The sequence below is a fragment of the Artemia franciscana genome, chromosome 3, assembly GCF_032884065.1.
Source record: "Artemia franciscana chromosome 3, ASM3288406v1, whole genome shotgun sequence".
Taxonomy (NCBI): domain Eukaryota; kingdom Metazoa; phylum Arthropoda; class Branchiopoda; order Anostraca; family Artemiidae; genus Artemia; species Artemia franciscana.
Genome location: NC_088865.1, coordinates 24,740,664 through 24,753,023, shown reverse-complemented (window position 1 = coordinate 24,753,023; position 12,360 = coordinate 24,740,664).

Genomic DNA, 12,360 nt, shown 5'->3' with positions numbered 1-12,360 from the left:
CCACACGGATTATGAATCATCCGCTCTAAGACTAATTTTCTTAGTAAATAAATTTGGCTTTCAGTTTTATTTTAGTATAAAAAATCACTTTTTCGAACAGATCAGTTTTTCATTCATAATTTATGGGAAATATTTTCCCAGAAAAGTTTCTCAAGGGAAAGTTAAGATCCTTATCCTCGTCGGCTGACCGCCTAGGAACGAACGAAAAGCAGCTCATCCCCGAATGGGCTGAGAAGATTTAAGGGAAATGGGAACTTCTTTGGAGGATGTAAATAGGGAGACTTTGAATAGATAGAGATGGAGGAGGAGCGTTCATTGCTTTGTTGGTCTCATACGGCTTGATGTTGCAGTGAGTTGTTAGTAGCTGTAGCAGTAAATTAAAATCTAAGACGAGCAGAAATAAAGTTATGTCTGTAAACATCATATCAGCAATTTAATCTTTCAACAACAGGAATTACTAGGATTAACTCAATAAAACCTCTAAAAAGCAGAAATTATAATAAATGCTCAAATCGAACATAAATATAATATATTCACAAAGGCAAACTTTTTCTGACGGGGTATTTTAATATTGTCGGCTTATGTTAAACGTTCTTATTAACCAAAGATTACATTCAACTCTTAAAAAGGAGCCTCGATAATAATTTATGTTCCAAAGCTTCCTATCAAAGGCTACGAGCCTTAGATAATTTATGTGATTTTTAAGAATTGTGGAAAACACCCCCAAAACGGCAAGTGATCTTAATCATAACTAGTATTTACTCCGAGCACCACCAGTGCAATTACTTGGTGTCGCCTGGTTATTTGGCACAGCACCCCAGTACCTCTACTGACGGTAATAGGGTATGGTGTTGCGGACAAGACGGGTCACTATCTCTTGTGGACTATTTTGCCACGAATATTCGTAAACTAATGGGCTTCCCGGGTCAGTCCTGAAGCCACTAGTGTAAGTCCTCTGAAACCACGGTGCCACGATCAACCCTCACGTGTCACGGATTTGACGAGTTCTGCCCTTGTTGATTTCTGATAACAAGAAGGTATACGATAAGTATACTTTCTGTGGTATGTATGTGCCACATTATTCGACCGGAGGTGCACCTGTATGAGCCCAGGTCACCAAACCCAAAATTATTCATCTGAAACTCTTAATTTCTTTTAGGAAAGATATTTCAAATAATACAGGACCCTCTCCCTGTGCCAAAACTCTAGTCAATCAAATAACCTATCTCAAACTCTAGGCTAGTCAAAAAAGAAGTTAAAATTAAAAAGAATAAGCTTAGTTATTCTCAACCCATTTTTCACAAAAGGACTAAAGAACAAAAAAAAATATACTTTGTGCTTTGACTCCCGCACGGAAGTTTGCAAGCTTCGACCAAAGGAAATGAATGACTCTTCAGATTCAAGCACAAAATTTACCCTCGGCTTCTCCAAGCTTCATTTATGCCTCTTATCAGTCAACAATCATCTGCATTTTTCAGAAGTGAGCTAATTACCAGATTCTTTCCAGATGTCTCGTAGTCACTTAACCAAAGAAGAATATTAACACGGTGAAAGGATATTTAGTTACAGCTAAACCCTGGGTTGAAGCATTGAAATTAAAGAGAAATGAAATTAAATTTACAAAAAAAGGCATTTTTCTGATAAAGAGGGCCAAGGACCCTGACTTTTCCCTCCTAAAATAAATGGCCATCCCTTCGTCATATTAGTCAGAATGTAAAAGGTCAAAACGCCTAACACAAAACGTAAAGTAAACAACGCCAATTTCAAAACCACCAAATTCTTTTTCTTCCCGTCTTCCTTGTTTGATCAATTTTCGCTGGAGCTACAGCTTGGCTTGGCTTCTACTGGCATACCATCCACTTGGCTCAGGGTTCGTTACCATTCAAGGTCTCCATTAAATAAATTGAAGCTCCCAACATCAGGTTTGTCATTTTGAAGAAGAGAAATCCACGAGACTTGTGTTACATAATCGTCCTGAATTAATCTAATAATACCCGGGAACAGCCCAAGGGGAATTTATATGTCCAAAAGCCAACCAGCATAATGGAAAAAAAAAATCAAAGAAATCATATGGGTACTGGGACATCGCTAATCAAAGTCTATTAGCACCATTAAATCACAATTTTTCTCGCTTGCATGAAAGTCCATTTTAGATTTACGTTTGAGGTTCTGGCATATGCGACGATGCCAGACGTCAGGAGAGATTAGCTAAACTAGCCTCTTAAGGGGGACCGGTATAGAAAAGCTTACGGCTATCTCTTCCATGTTAAGATTTTTTACCATGTCTGGCAACAACTGACGTATAAGGGTAGTAGCACTATATTCAATGCTTGCTACTTTTATTATTATTGTTTTTTGTTTTTTTTTTAAAGGCCTTCCGAATTAAGATTTTTGATACAAATTCTATTTCAACTTGTCTTAGAAAATGGTGTGTACAAGTTTGATAATCTTAACACAGACTTGTAGAGATTTTTTAAACAACAGCTTGATTTAAATTTTTTTTCTAATTAGCTTAAAAAATGTATTTCCATCAATCTACCTTTTTTCTGCTACAATTTGTTACCATCACTTTTACATCGGAAACTCCTCGACGGTTGAATATTTGAATAGGGGTATAACAGCCCTTCAGGTAAAAAACGTTCAGCGTTTCAACTTGACTACATTGATCCTGCATGTGAATGTTTCAATATATTACGCAAATAGGAGTGGTTTGTCAAATTATTTTACGGTTAAAGATTTCGAATGACAAGAATAGCATGAAATTAATGAAGAGCTTGGGCTAGTCAGTTTTTCAAAAGTACTTTGTGAGACATGGTAAAGTAACGTTCTAAAAGAGGACTTAGTTTGGTTACCGTGCAGAAGCACAGAAAAAAAAAACTAAAGTAAAAATACAAAAACCTTGGAAGACTACGACCTCGGAAATATTTTCTCGACGTGAATGAGACAACTCTCCAAGAAGAGACTGTACCGGAACGTACACGACTGAAAGTTATAGCTGCTGGTCGTAATTCAGAATCAGATATTCTAAGAAATTCTCGCTGGATGGTCAATGTACCCTTTTTCTAAAGAGCCAAAAGGATCTAGTAGTCAGACATGTATAAATATAACTTAACCAATTTAACGAAACAGATTTCTTTCTTTTTTAATCAAATTCGCGCAAAACCAAGACCTTCAAATCAGAACACACTGAGATTGTCTTGTAAATGAAGAAACTTGTGATTCGAAACCCTCCAATATTAATCCTATTTAGTTCCTAGTAGAAAAAAATGTTCTAAGATGTGGGATATATCTAGGAAGTAAAAAACTATTTGTCACAAAGAGAGAGGTAGAGGATTGTAGCAAAAATAGCGTTGTAGTTTTTGTAGGCTTACAACAAGAATTCATTTGTAGCTTAAATCTTTGAAAAAATACTAGACTTTGATCTATGACTTTCTATTTCGTGACATTTTTGTAAACAGAAGTGATACCCGAATGTTGTGCCGGCAAATGAAACACTTTTTTACCGGGGGATGAATAGCTGTATAATCTTTTGAAGGGTGAAAAAAAAGTAGAGGGGGTAATTGAAGTTTCAAAACAAGATTCTACACTCCAATTTTCACAATTCATGGGAAGCAGTTTAGATCAATTACGGTCACAGGCCCACAAAGATAGTGCACATCCAAAATTAAATATTCCTCCCCCCCAAAAAAAGTTTCGTTTTGCTTTCATTTGATTTACTTTGACTCAAAAATCAGTGGGGGAGGATTTTGATGTTAAAAAGCATGCTTTGTAGAGAATTTGTCGTATAATTCAAGCGATAGTTTTAAAAAAGCGCTAGAACTTTAGATTCTTCGATTTCTATTAGTTGTGAAAAAAGTGTTCAATCAAACAGTTCGTGGTAACGAACTGTAGTAAGGAGCGACCCGGCTTAATAGTAACCAAAACTAAAAAAAATGGCATTTTCATACCAATAGCTACATCAAAAGAATCGCATTTTAATGCTGATTTTAAATATATAAGTTTCATCAAGTTTAGTCTTACCCATCAAAAGTTACGATTTTGAGAAAATTTGCCTTATTTTAGAAAATAGGGGGAAACAACTCCTAAAAGTCGTAGAGTCTTAACAAAAATCACACCATCAGATTCAGCGTATCAGAGAAACCTTCAGTAAAGTTTCAAGCTCCACAAAAATGTGGAATTTTGTATTTTTTGCCAGAAGGCAGATCACGGATGCGTGTTTATTTGTTTGTTTGTTTTTTTTCCCCAGGGGTGATCGTATCGACCCAGTGGTCCTAGAATCTTGCGAGAGGGCTCATTCTAACGCAAATAAAAAGTTTTAGTTTTCTTTTTAAGTGACCAAAAAATTGGAGGGCACCTAGGCCCCCTCCCACGCTAATTATTTTCCTAAAGTCAACGGATCAAAATTCTGATACAGTCATTTTATTCACCGTAGTCGAAAAACCTTATAACTATGTCTTTGGGGACGACTTACTGCACCACAGTCCCCGTGGGAGGGGCTACAAGTTACAAACTTTGACCAGTGCTTACATATAGTAATATGTATTTGGAAGTGTACATACGTTTTCAGGGGGATTTTTAGGTCGAGGGGGGGTGAGAAGAGGAGGATATGTTGGAGGAACTTTCCTTGGAGGAATTTGTCATGGGCGAAGAAAATTTTCATGAAGGGAGCGCAGGATTTTCTAGCATTATTTAAAAAAATGAATAAATAAATACAAAAGAGTTTTTTCAACTGGAAGTAAGAAGAAGTATTAAAACATAAAACGAACAGAAATTATTACGCATATGATGGGCTCATCTCTTCCTAATACCCCGCTCTTTACGCTAAAGTATTTTTAGTGATTTCAACTATTTATTCTACGGCTTTTGTGATTCAGGGGTCATTCTTAAGAAATTGGGACAAAATTTAAGCTTTAATGTAAAGAGTGAGGTAGTGACGAGGGGGGAACCCCCTCATATACGTAGTAAAGACATGAGAATACAGAAATTCGTTACGTAAGCTAACTTATAGGTTACATATATCTTTTACTAATAAAAACATTCGTAAAAAATTAAAAGTTCCAGTTGCCTTTTTAAGTAACCAAAAAATCGGAGGGCCCCGCTCCTTTTTTCTCAAAATAATTCGATCAAAACTATGAGAAATCCATTTAGCAAAAAAATAAATATGCAAATTTCGTTTTAATTATTCATCTTCGGAGAGCCAAAATCAAAACATGCATTGATTCAAAAACGTTCAGAAATTAAATAAAAAAACAAATTTTTTTAACGGAAAGTAAAGAGCGGCATTAAAACTTGAAACGAACAAAAATTACCTCGTATATGAAAGGGACTGCTTCCTCATCAACGCCCCACTCTTAACGCTAAAGTTTTAACTGTTTTAAAAAGTAGAGTTAAGAGAAAGAGTCAAACTTTACCGTAAAGAGTGGGGCGTTGATGAGGAAGCAACCCCTTTCATATACGAAGTAATTTCTGTTGGTTTTAAGTTTTAATACCGCTCCTTACTTTCCGTTAAAAACTTGTTTTTTTTTTATTTAAGTACAATAAAAATGAAGTGAACCAATGGTAAAAGGAGGACAATTTTCATTTTGTTTAATTGTAGAACGAAATGCAACAGTTTCTAAGAAATTGATTATGTGTAGCCCAATTGAATCTGGTAGATAAAAAGTATGTCGTTACAAAAAGTTTAGAAAGGGGTGGTAGTATTAAAAATGAGAAGAGGTTTAGTCAAATAGTTTTTAAAGCGTAAAACTACTATAAATTACAAAAGATAATAAATGAAACCCAAAATGAGCAGAAATTACAAAATATAGAACCAAGCAGACACTAAGACGAGGTAATGACGCCCTCTATGACTTTTCAAGACCAGGGCATAATTTGTGCTTTACTGAAAGCAATCTCTATTTTGAGCTGAATATTTCCATTTTTCATAATATTGCGAAAATATGCCATTATAACCAAGATTATTGAAAAAAAACTAATGGATACGGATTTACAGTTTAATTTATATTAAAATGATAGCCTATATGTGCCTGGTGTGTTCTGATTCAGTTCAACCCCATCCTCAACGTTTTCTGAAAGTTTGACTAATGTCCTTAGCATCAGTGCTGTCACTTACTTGAAGTACTTTTACTCGAAGTACTACTTAAGTAAAATTTTCCGTTACTTGTACTTGTACTTAAGTAAAAACTCTAGGGTGTACTTATTACTTGATACTTAAGTAAGATTACGAAAAAAAAAACTCAGATATAGCTTTTGTGTGTGTGTGCTTTGGTAATGTACAAGAAAACATCACCCTTTAGATTTAGAATAAACTCAGATATAGTTCCATACCCTGTTTTTGGATAGGAAATAAGGTGTTTGTTTTTGACGAAAAAAATTATAGTATGATTAACACTTGGTTTAATTTTTGTTTTAAAGTTATATAACAAAGAAAATTGAAATTATTTCACAGTTCACTGGTCGACAGTGAGCTAAAATCCCTGGTTTTGTGCTAAATGTTGCATACTGTAGTCTATTTGGGCTTATATTTCTGACATTAGTGTTTAAGGTTTGTCATCTCGTCAACTGAACCAGATTTCTACCATTTCATCATCTTCAGGACCATATTATTGGTAAAACTACTGAAGCTATGAATCTTTGCCCATCTAAACGTTGTCTGCAATAAACAAGTCAAGGGAATTCTAGCTGGATCCAATGCAGTGATATTTTGTCAAATTTGTTCCAGCAAATTCAGGTATTCAGACAAATCTGACTTCAGATTTGTCACTCCATTCATAAGTTATAAGCCCTACTAAATTAAAGGAAAACTCAACTTTCTTAAGACTTAAAACCCTCTCCCCATCGCCCTATTTGAGATAGGGTTTGCGATACCAGAACTTGATATGAGCCCTGATCATAGGCATCTTTGGTCTAGTTTTCATTCGGATCCGTTACTCCATTTGCAAGTTATACTAAATTAAACAGAAAACTTAAATTTTTCAGGAATTAAAACCCAATCCCCATTGTTAATTTTGAGCTAGGATCTTTATCTCAAAACTTGATATGTGTCATGGTCTTAGGCCTCTTTAGTTCAATTTTCATTCAGATCCATTACTCCAGTCGCAAGTTACTCTGAATTAAACGAAAAACTGTTTATAGCACGTAAAGCCCTCTCCCCCCTATTTTATTTGAGCTAGGGTCTTCATCTTTCAACTTGATGAGTCTCATGATCCTTGGCACCAAATCTGGCCATCAAAATTTTCATCCAAATCCAACCAGCGGTTCTCCCCTTTTACGTGATTACACAGACGGACGGACTTAGGTAGCCATGTTGGCTCACTGGATCCAAAAAAAGAAAACAATAGCATATCATCATCCAGGCATCATCACCTATTTGGATGGTGGAAAATATCCATCAAGATAGGTTTTTGAGATCTGTCTGTTTGTCCGCCCATCTGTGCAATCGAGTATAGCGGGAGAACCGCCAATCAGATTTGTATTAAAATTGAACTATTTGGATTAAAATTGAGCTTTATTAGGGCGATGGGGCTTTAGGTGTTAAAAAAATTCGGGTTTTTCATTTAATTCACTGGAACTTGCAAATGGAGAGATGAATTTCGATGAAAATTGAATAAAATGCCTAAGAGTATTTAGCCTTGAGTTCTGGGATGGAGACCCAAGCTTAATTAGGGCGAGGGAAGGGGGCTTTAAGTGCTAAAAAATTGAGTTTTTTGTTTGACTCAGTTTAACTTGCGAATGAAGTAATGGATCTCAATGAAAGTCAAGCCAAAGATGCCAAAACCATAAGACACAATGTTTGGAAATGAAGACCCTTGCTTAATTAGGGGGAGGGGGCTTTAAGTGCTAAAAAAGTTGAGTTTTTCATTTAATTCAGTGTAACTTGCGAGAGATCGATGGATCTCAGTGAAGATTGAACCAAAGGTGCCTAAGACCGTGGCAGGCATCAAGTTTTGAGATGAAAACCCTAGCTCAAATAGAACGAGGGGGAGTGGGTTTTAAGTGCTGAAAAAGTCAAGCTTTTGTTTTAATTTAGTATAACGTGCGAATGGAGCAACGGATCCAAATGAAAGCTAGACCAAAGATGACTAGAATCAGGGCTCATATCGAGCTCTGATATCACAAGTCCTATATAATTTTTGGCGAGGGGTAGGTGGTTTCAAGTTTTAAGAAAGTCGAGTTTTCCTTCAGTTTAGTAGGGTCTATAACTACTTTCCACCCATGGCTTGCCCAAAGCCTAAAAATAACCCTTTTCCAAAATAAGTCATACTGAAGCCAACCTTCAACCAAATATTCCATCCCCAGAGAAGAATTACTTTGTATGGCACACGCGAGTGGGAGGACGGTTAATTTGGAAAAATTAGATCGGGTCTTAATTAAATTTGATGTTTAGAAGGATATCATGTCTCAGAGCTCTTATTTTAAATTCCGACCGGACCAGGTGACATTGGAGGGGGAAACCTTAAACCTTGGAAAATGCTTAGAGTGGAGGGATCGGGATGAAACTTAGTGGGAAAAATAAGCACAAGTCCTAGATACGTGATTGACATAAACAGAACGAATTCACTCTCTTTTGAGGAGTTGGGGGAAGGGCTAATTCTGAAAAAATAGAAAAAATGAGGTATTTTTAACTGACGAAGGAGTAATCGGATCTTGAATTTCATCGGATGAAATTTAATATTTAGAAGGACCTCGTAACTCAGATCTCATGTTTGAAATCCCGACCGGATCCAGTGTCATTGGGGGGATTTGGGGGGGGACCGGAAATCTTTCAAAACAGAGTGATCAGGATGAAACTTGGTGGGAAGTATAAGCACAAGTCCTAGATACGTGATTGACATAACTGAAATGGATTTGCTCTCTTTGGGGGAGTTTGAGGGGGTGTTAATCGGAAAAATTACAAAAATTGAGGTATTTTTAACTTAAGAGCGGGTGACCGTTCGTGAGGTATTTTTGAATTTGATATTAAGAAGGAACTCATGTCTCGGATCTCTTGTTTTCAACCCCGGCCAGTTCTGGTGACATCGGGGGAGAGTTGGAGGGGGACACCGGAAATCTTGGAAAACGCTTAGAGTGGAGAGATAGGAATGAAACTTGGTGGGTAGAATAAGCAAATGTCGTAGATACGTGATTGACGAAACCGGACTGGATCTACTATCTTTGGGGTAGTTAGGGGAATCCAGTGCTTTAGCGAGTCCGGTACTTCTGGACGTGCTAGGACAATGGAAATTGATAGGCGTATCAGGGACTTGCACAAATTGACTCGATTAGGTTGATTTCCCCGATTCAACCATCTGGGGGTAAGGGAGAAGGGAGGAGGAAAAATTAGAAAAATGAGGTATTTTTAACTTGCGAGTGGGTGATCGGATCTTAATGAATTTTGATATTTAAAAGGACCCTGTGTCTCAGAGCTCTTATTTTAAATGCCAACCGTCATTAAGCCCCCGATTTTTCTTTTTAATTAATCTATTGATTCTTATAATTTTGCTAGAGCTCATGCCATATGAGCTCTTGGCTCTTCCGACTTCGTCACAAGTGCCATATGAGCTCTTAGCTCTTGTTTTATTCCTTTTTTCTCAGAAGATTTTCGACTTAGTCTCATGGTTTTTGCCACTTCATGGTGTGAAAACTGCTGCTAGAAATGGATAGGTTGCAACTTCTGCCGTATTGTCTTCTAGCATATTTAGATGTGCGCTTGCATCGTCCCTGCGTCCCCTTAAAAGTTCTGTTTCTTACGGTAATATTGGTTTGTCTTCTATTGCATATGCAGACGACGTCCTTTTCGTTGCTCGGACTCGCTGTGGATTGCTTTCCAATTTTACTATATTAACCAAAGAACTATCTAAGATTGAACTGTCAGTTAATGCGTCTAAATGCGAGTTTATTTGTTTTAATAGCCCTTATGTGGTCGCTCCATTCGTTGCTGGGACTGCAATTCTGCCATGTTCTTCTTTAGTTAGTTGGCTTGGTCTGTGTTTCGGTCCAACACTTTCCACTACCTTTTCATCCCTAGTGAATCAAGCCGTGAAAAACCTACGCGTCGCTTACGGAAAAATATCCCCAAACAAAAGCCGTTACAACCGCAACAGTTTGTGCATAATTTATAATGCTTATTGTGCCCCTGTGCGTTTGTTTTTATCAGGCATGTCTCGTCTGTTTCGTAAAAAAAATAGCCATACTCTACTTGCGGCTTATTTCAGATATTGCAAATTCCTCCTCCGGCTTCCTAGATGGCACGAAAACAGAAAAATAATTACTCGATTTTGTATAATAGATATGCCTTCTTGGATTCGGTCTTCCAGTGATGATTTATGTAAGAAGACTATCTACTTTATTCACGTTTACGACCCTCTTGCTGCTCCTTTTTATTGAGCTTTGATTTCTCTTATTAAAAAAGTCTGCAACTGACTCACTTGGCTCCTTACTTTTACATTTGAGTTTTTTTTGTTGCTAAGGTTTTTACTTATTCAATCAGAGAATTAACTTTCTTTATGACCTTTTATCTGTTTTAAAGCCAATCCAAAGTTCATTTTTCTATTTTCAATATTTTTTCCACCATTCCGACATGTTTCAGAATAACCCTGTATTTTTTCAAGCATGCCAGATTTGACTGAACACTAATCGCCAGAAGTCCAACTCTACGTGCACTGTATTAATCCTGTCATATGATCTGTCTGATCCAATCAGAAGTTTTTGACTGCACTTAATTGTTTTAATAGTCTTTTTCTTTCAAGCCGATGTATTGAAAATTGGTTCAGATTATTTTTTGGACTTCGTTGGGTGTCTACCAGCCAAATAAGGGAAAAGAATATTTTTATTATTTTTTTATAATTCCCACATGTTTCAGAATAGCCGTGTATTTTTTCAAACGTGCTAGATTTGACTGAACACTAATCACCAGAAGTTCAACTCTACGTGCACTGTGTCAATCCTGTCATGTGATCTGTCTGATCCAATCAGGAGTTTTTTGACTGCACTTAATTGTTTTGAAAGTCTTTTGCTTTCAAGCCGTTGTGTTGAAAATTGGTTAAGATTATTTTTTGGACTTCGTTGGGTGGGTACCAGCCAAACAAGAGAAACGGTTAAAATCGATAAAACGGAAATTCTGGTTCTTGATTAATATTTCCAAAAGAAGAATGACATGGCACATTTTATAGGCAAGGGAAAGGGAGTAAGAAGCCTCCAGAATGGCTTTAAAAAAAGGTAGCATATATTTGATATCAGAAATATATATATATATATATATATATATATATATATATATATATATATATATATATATATATATATATATATATATATATATATATATCTATATATATAAAAATAAGTTGTCGGTTGACTGACGTCATGTTTGTGGGTCGACTGATGTCATGTTTATCGACTGACGTCATTATAATTATTGAGCTGTATGTCGCCATGAAGTTGTTTGTCGACTGACGTCATGTTTGTCGACTGACGAAATTACAGACCGGCACACAAATGACGACCGGGACACTCAAAGAGAAATTACAGATTTTTACAACATATATATATATATATTATATATTATATATATATATATATATTATATATATCATATATATATATATTATATATATTATATATATATATATATATATATATATTATATATATATATATATATATATATATATATATATATATATATATATATATATATATATATATATATTATATATATATATATATATTATATATATATATATATATATATATATATATATATATATATATATATATATATATATATATATATATATATATATATATATATATATATATATATATATATATATATATATATATATATATATATGTTTACACAGGTTCACAGGAACACAACTACCTATATTCACAGGTGGGACACAGGGACACAACTACAATGGCACGTAACTAATATGGCGCGTAACGACTATATACACATAGAATAAATATATACGCATAGAATAAATACTTGAAGTAGTACTTGAAGCAATACTTAAGTACAATTTTGGCAAGTACTTGATATTTGATACTTAAGCAAGAAATTGGAAAGTACTTATTACTTGATATTTAAGAAAAAAAACAATGAGTACTTAATAGTTGATACTTAAGTAAAAATTTGGAGTACTTGTTGCAGCACTGCTTAGCATTGGTAATAGTGGTAGGCACAATAGAAAAAGTAACAATAGAACCAATAGGAACAGTTTTAGTGATAGCAGTAGTAGTATTAGTCGTAAGCAGTAGTAGTATTCATATCGAGCCTTATTAGTCTACTCCAACAACCCCTCCTCATGCCCTGATAGGTTCAACTTAATACTTGAAGCCATTTACGACATATCACTGATTTTCAATTTTTTTCAAT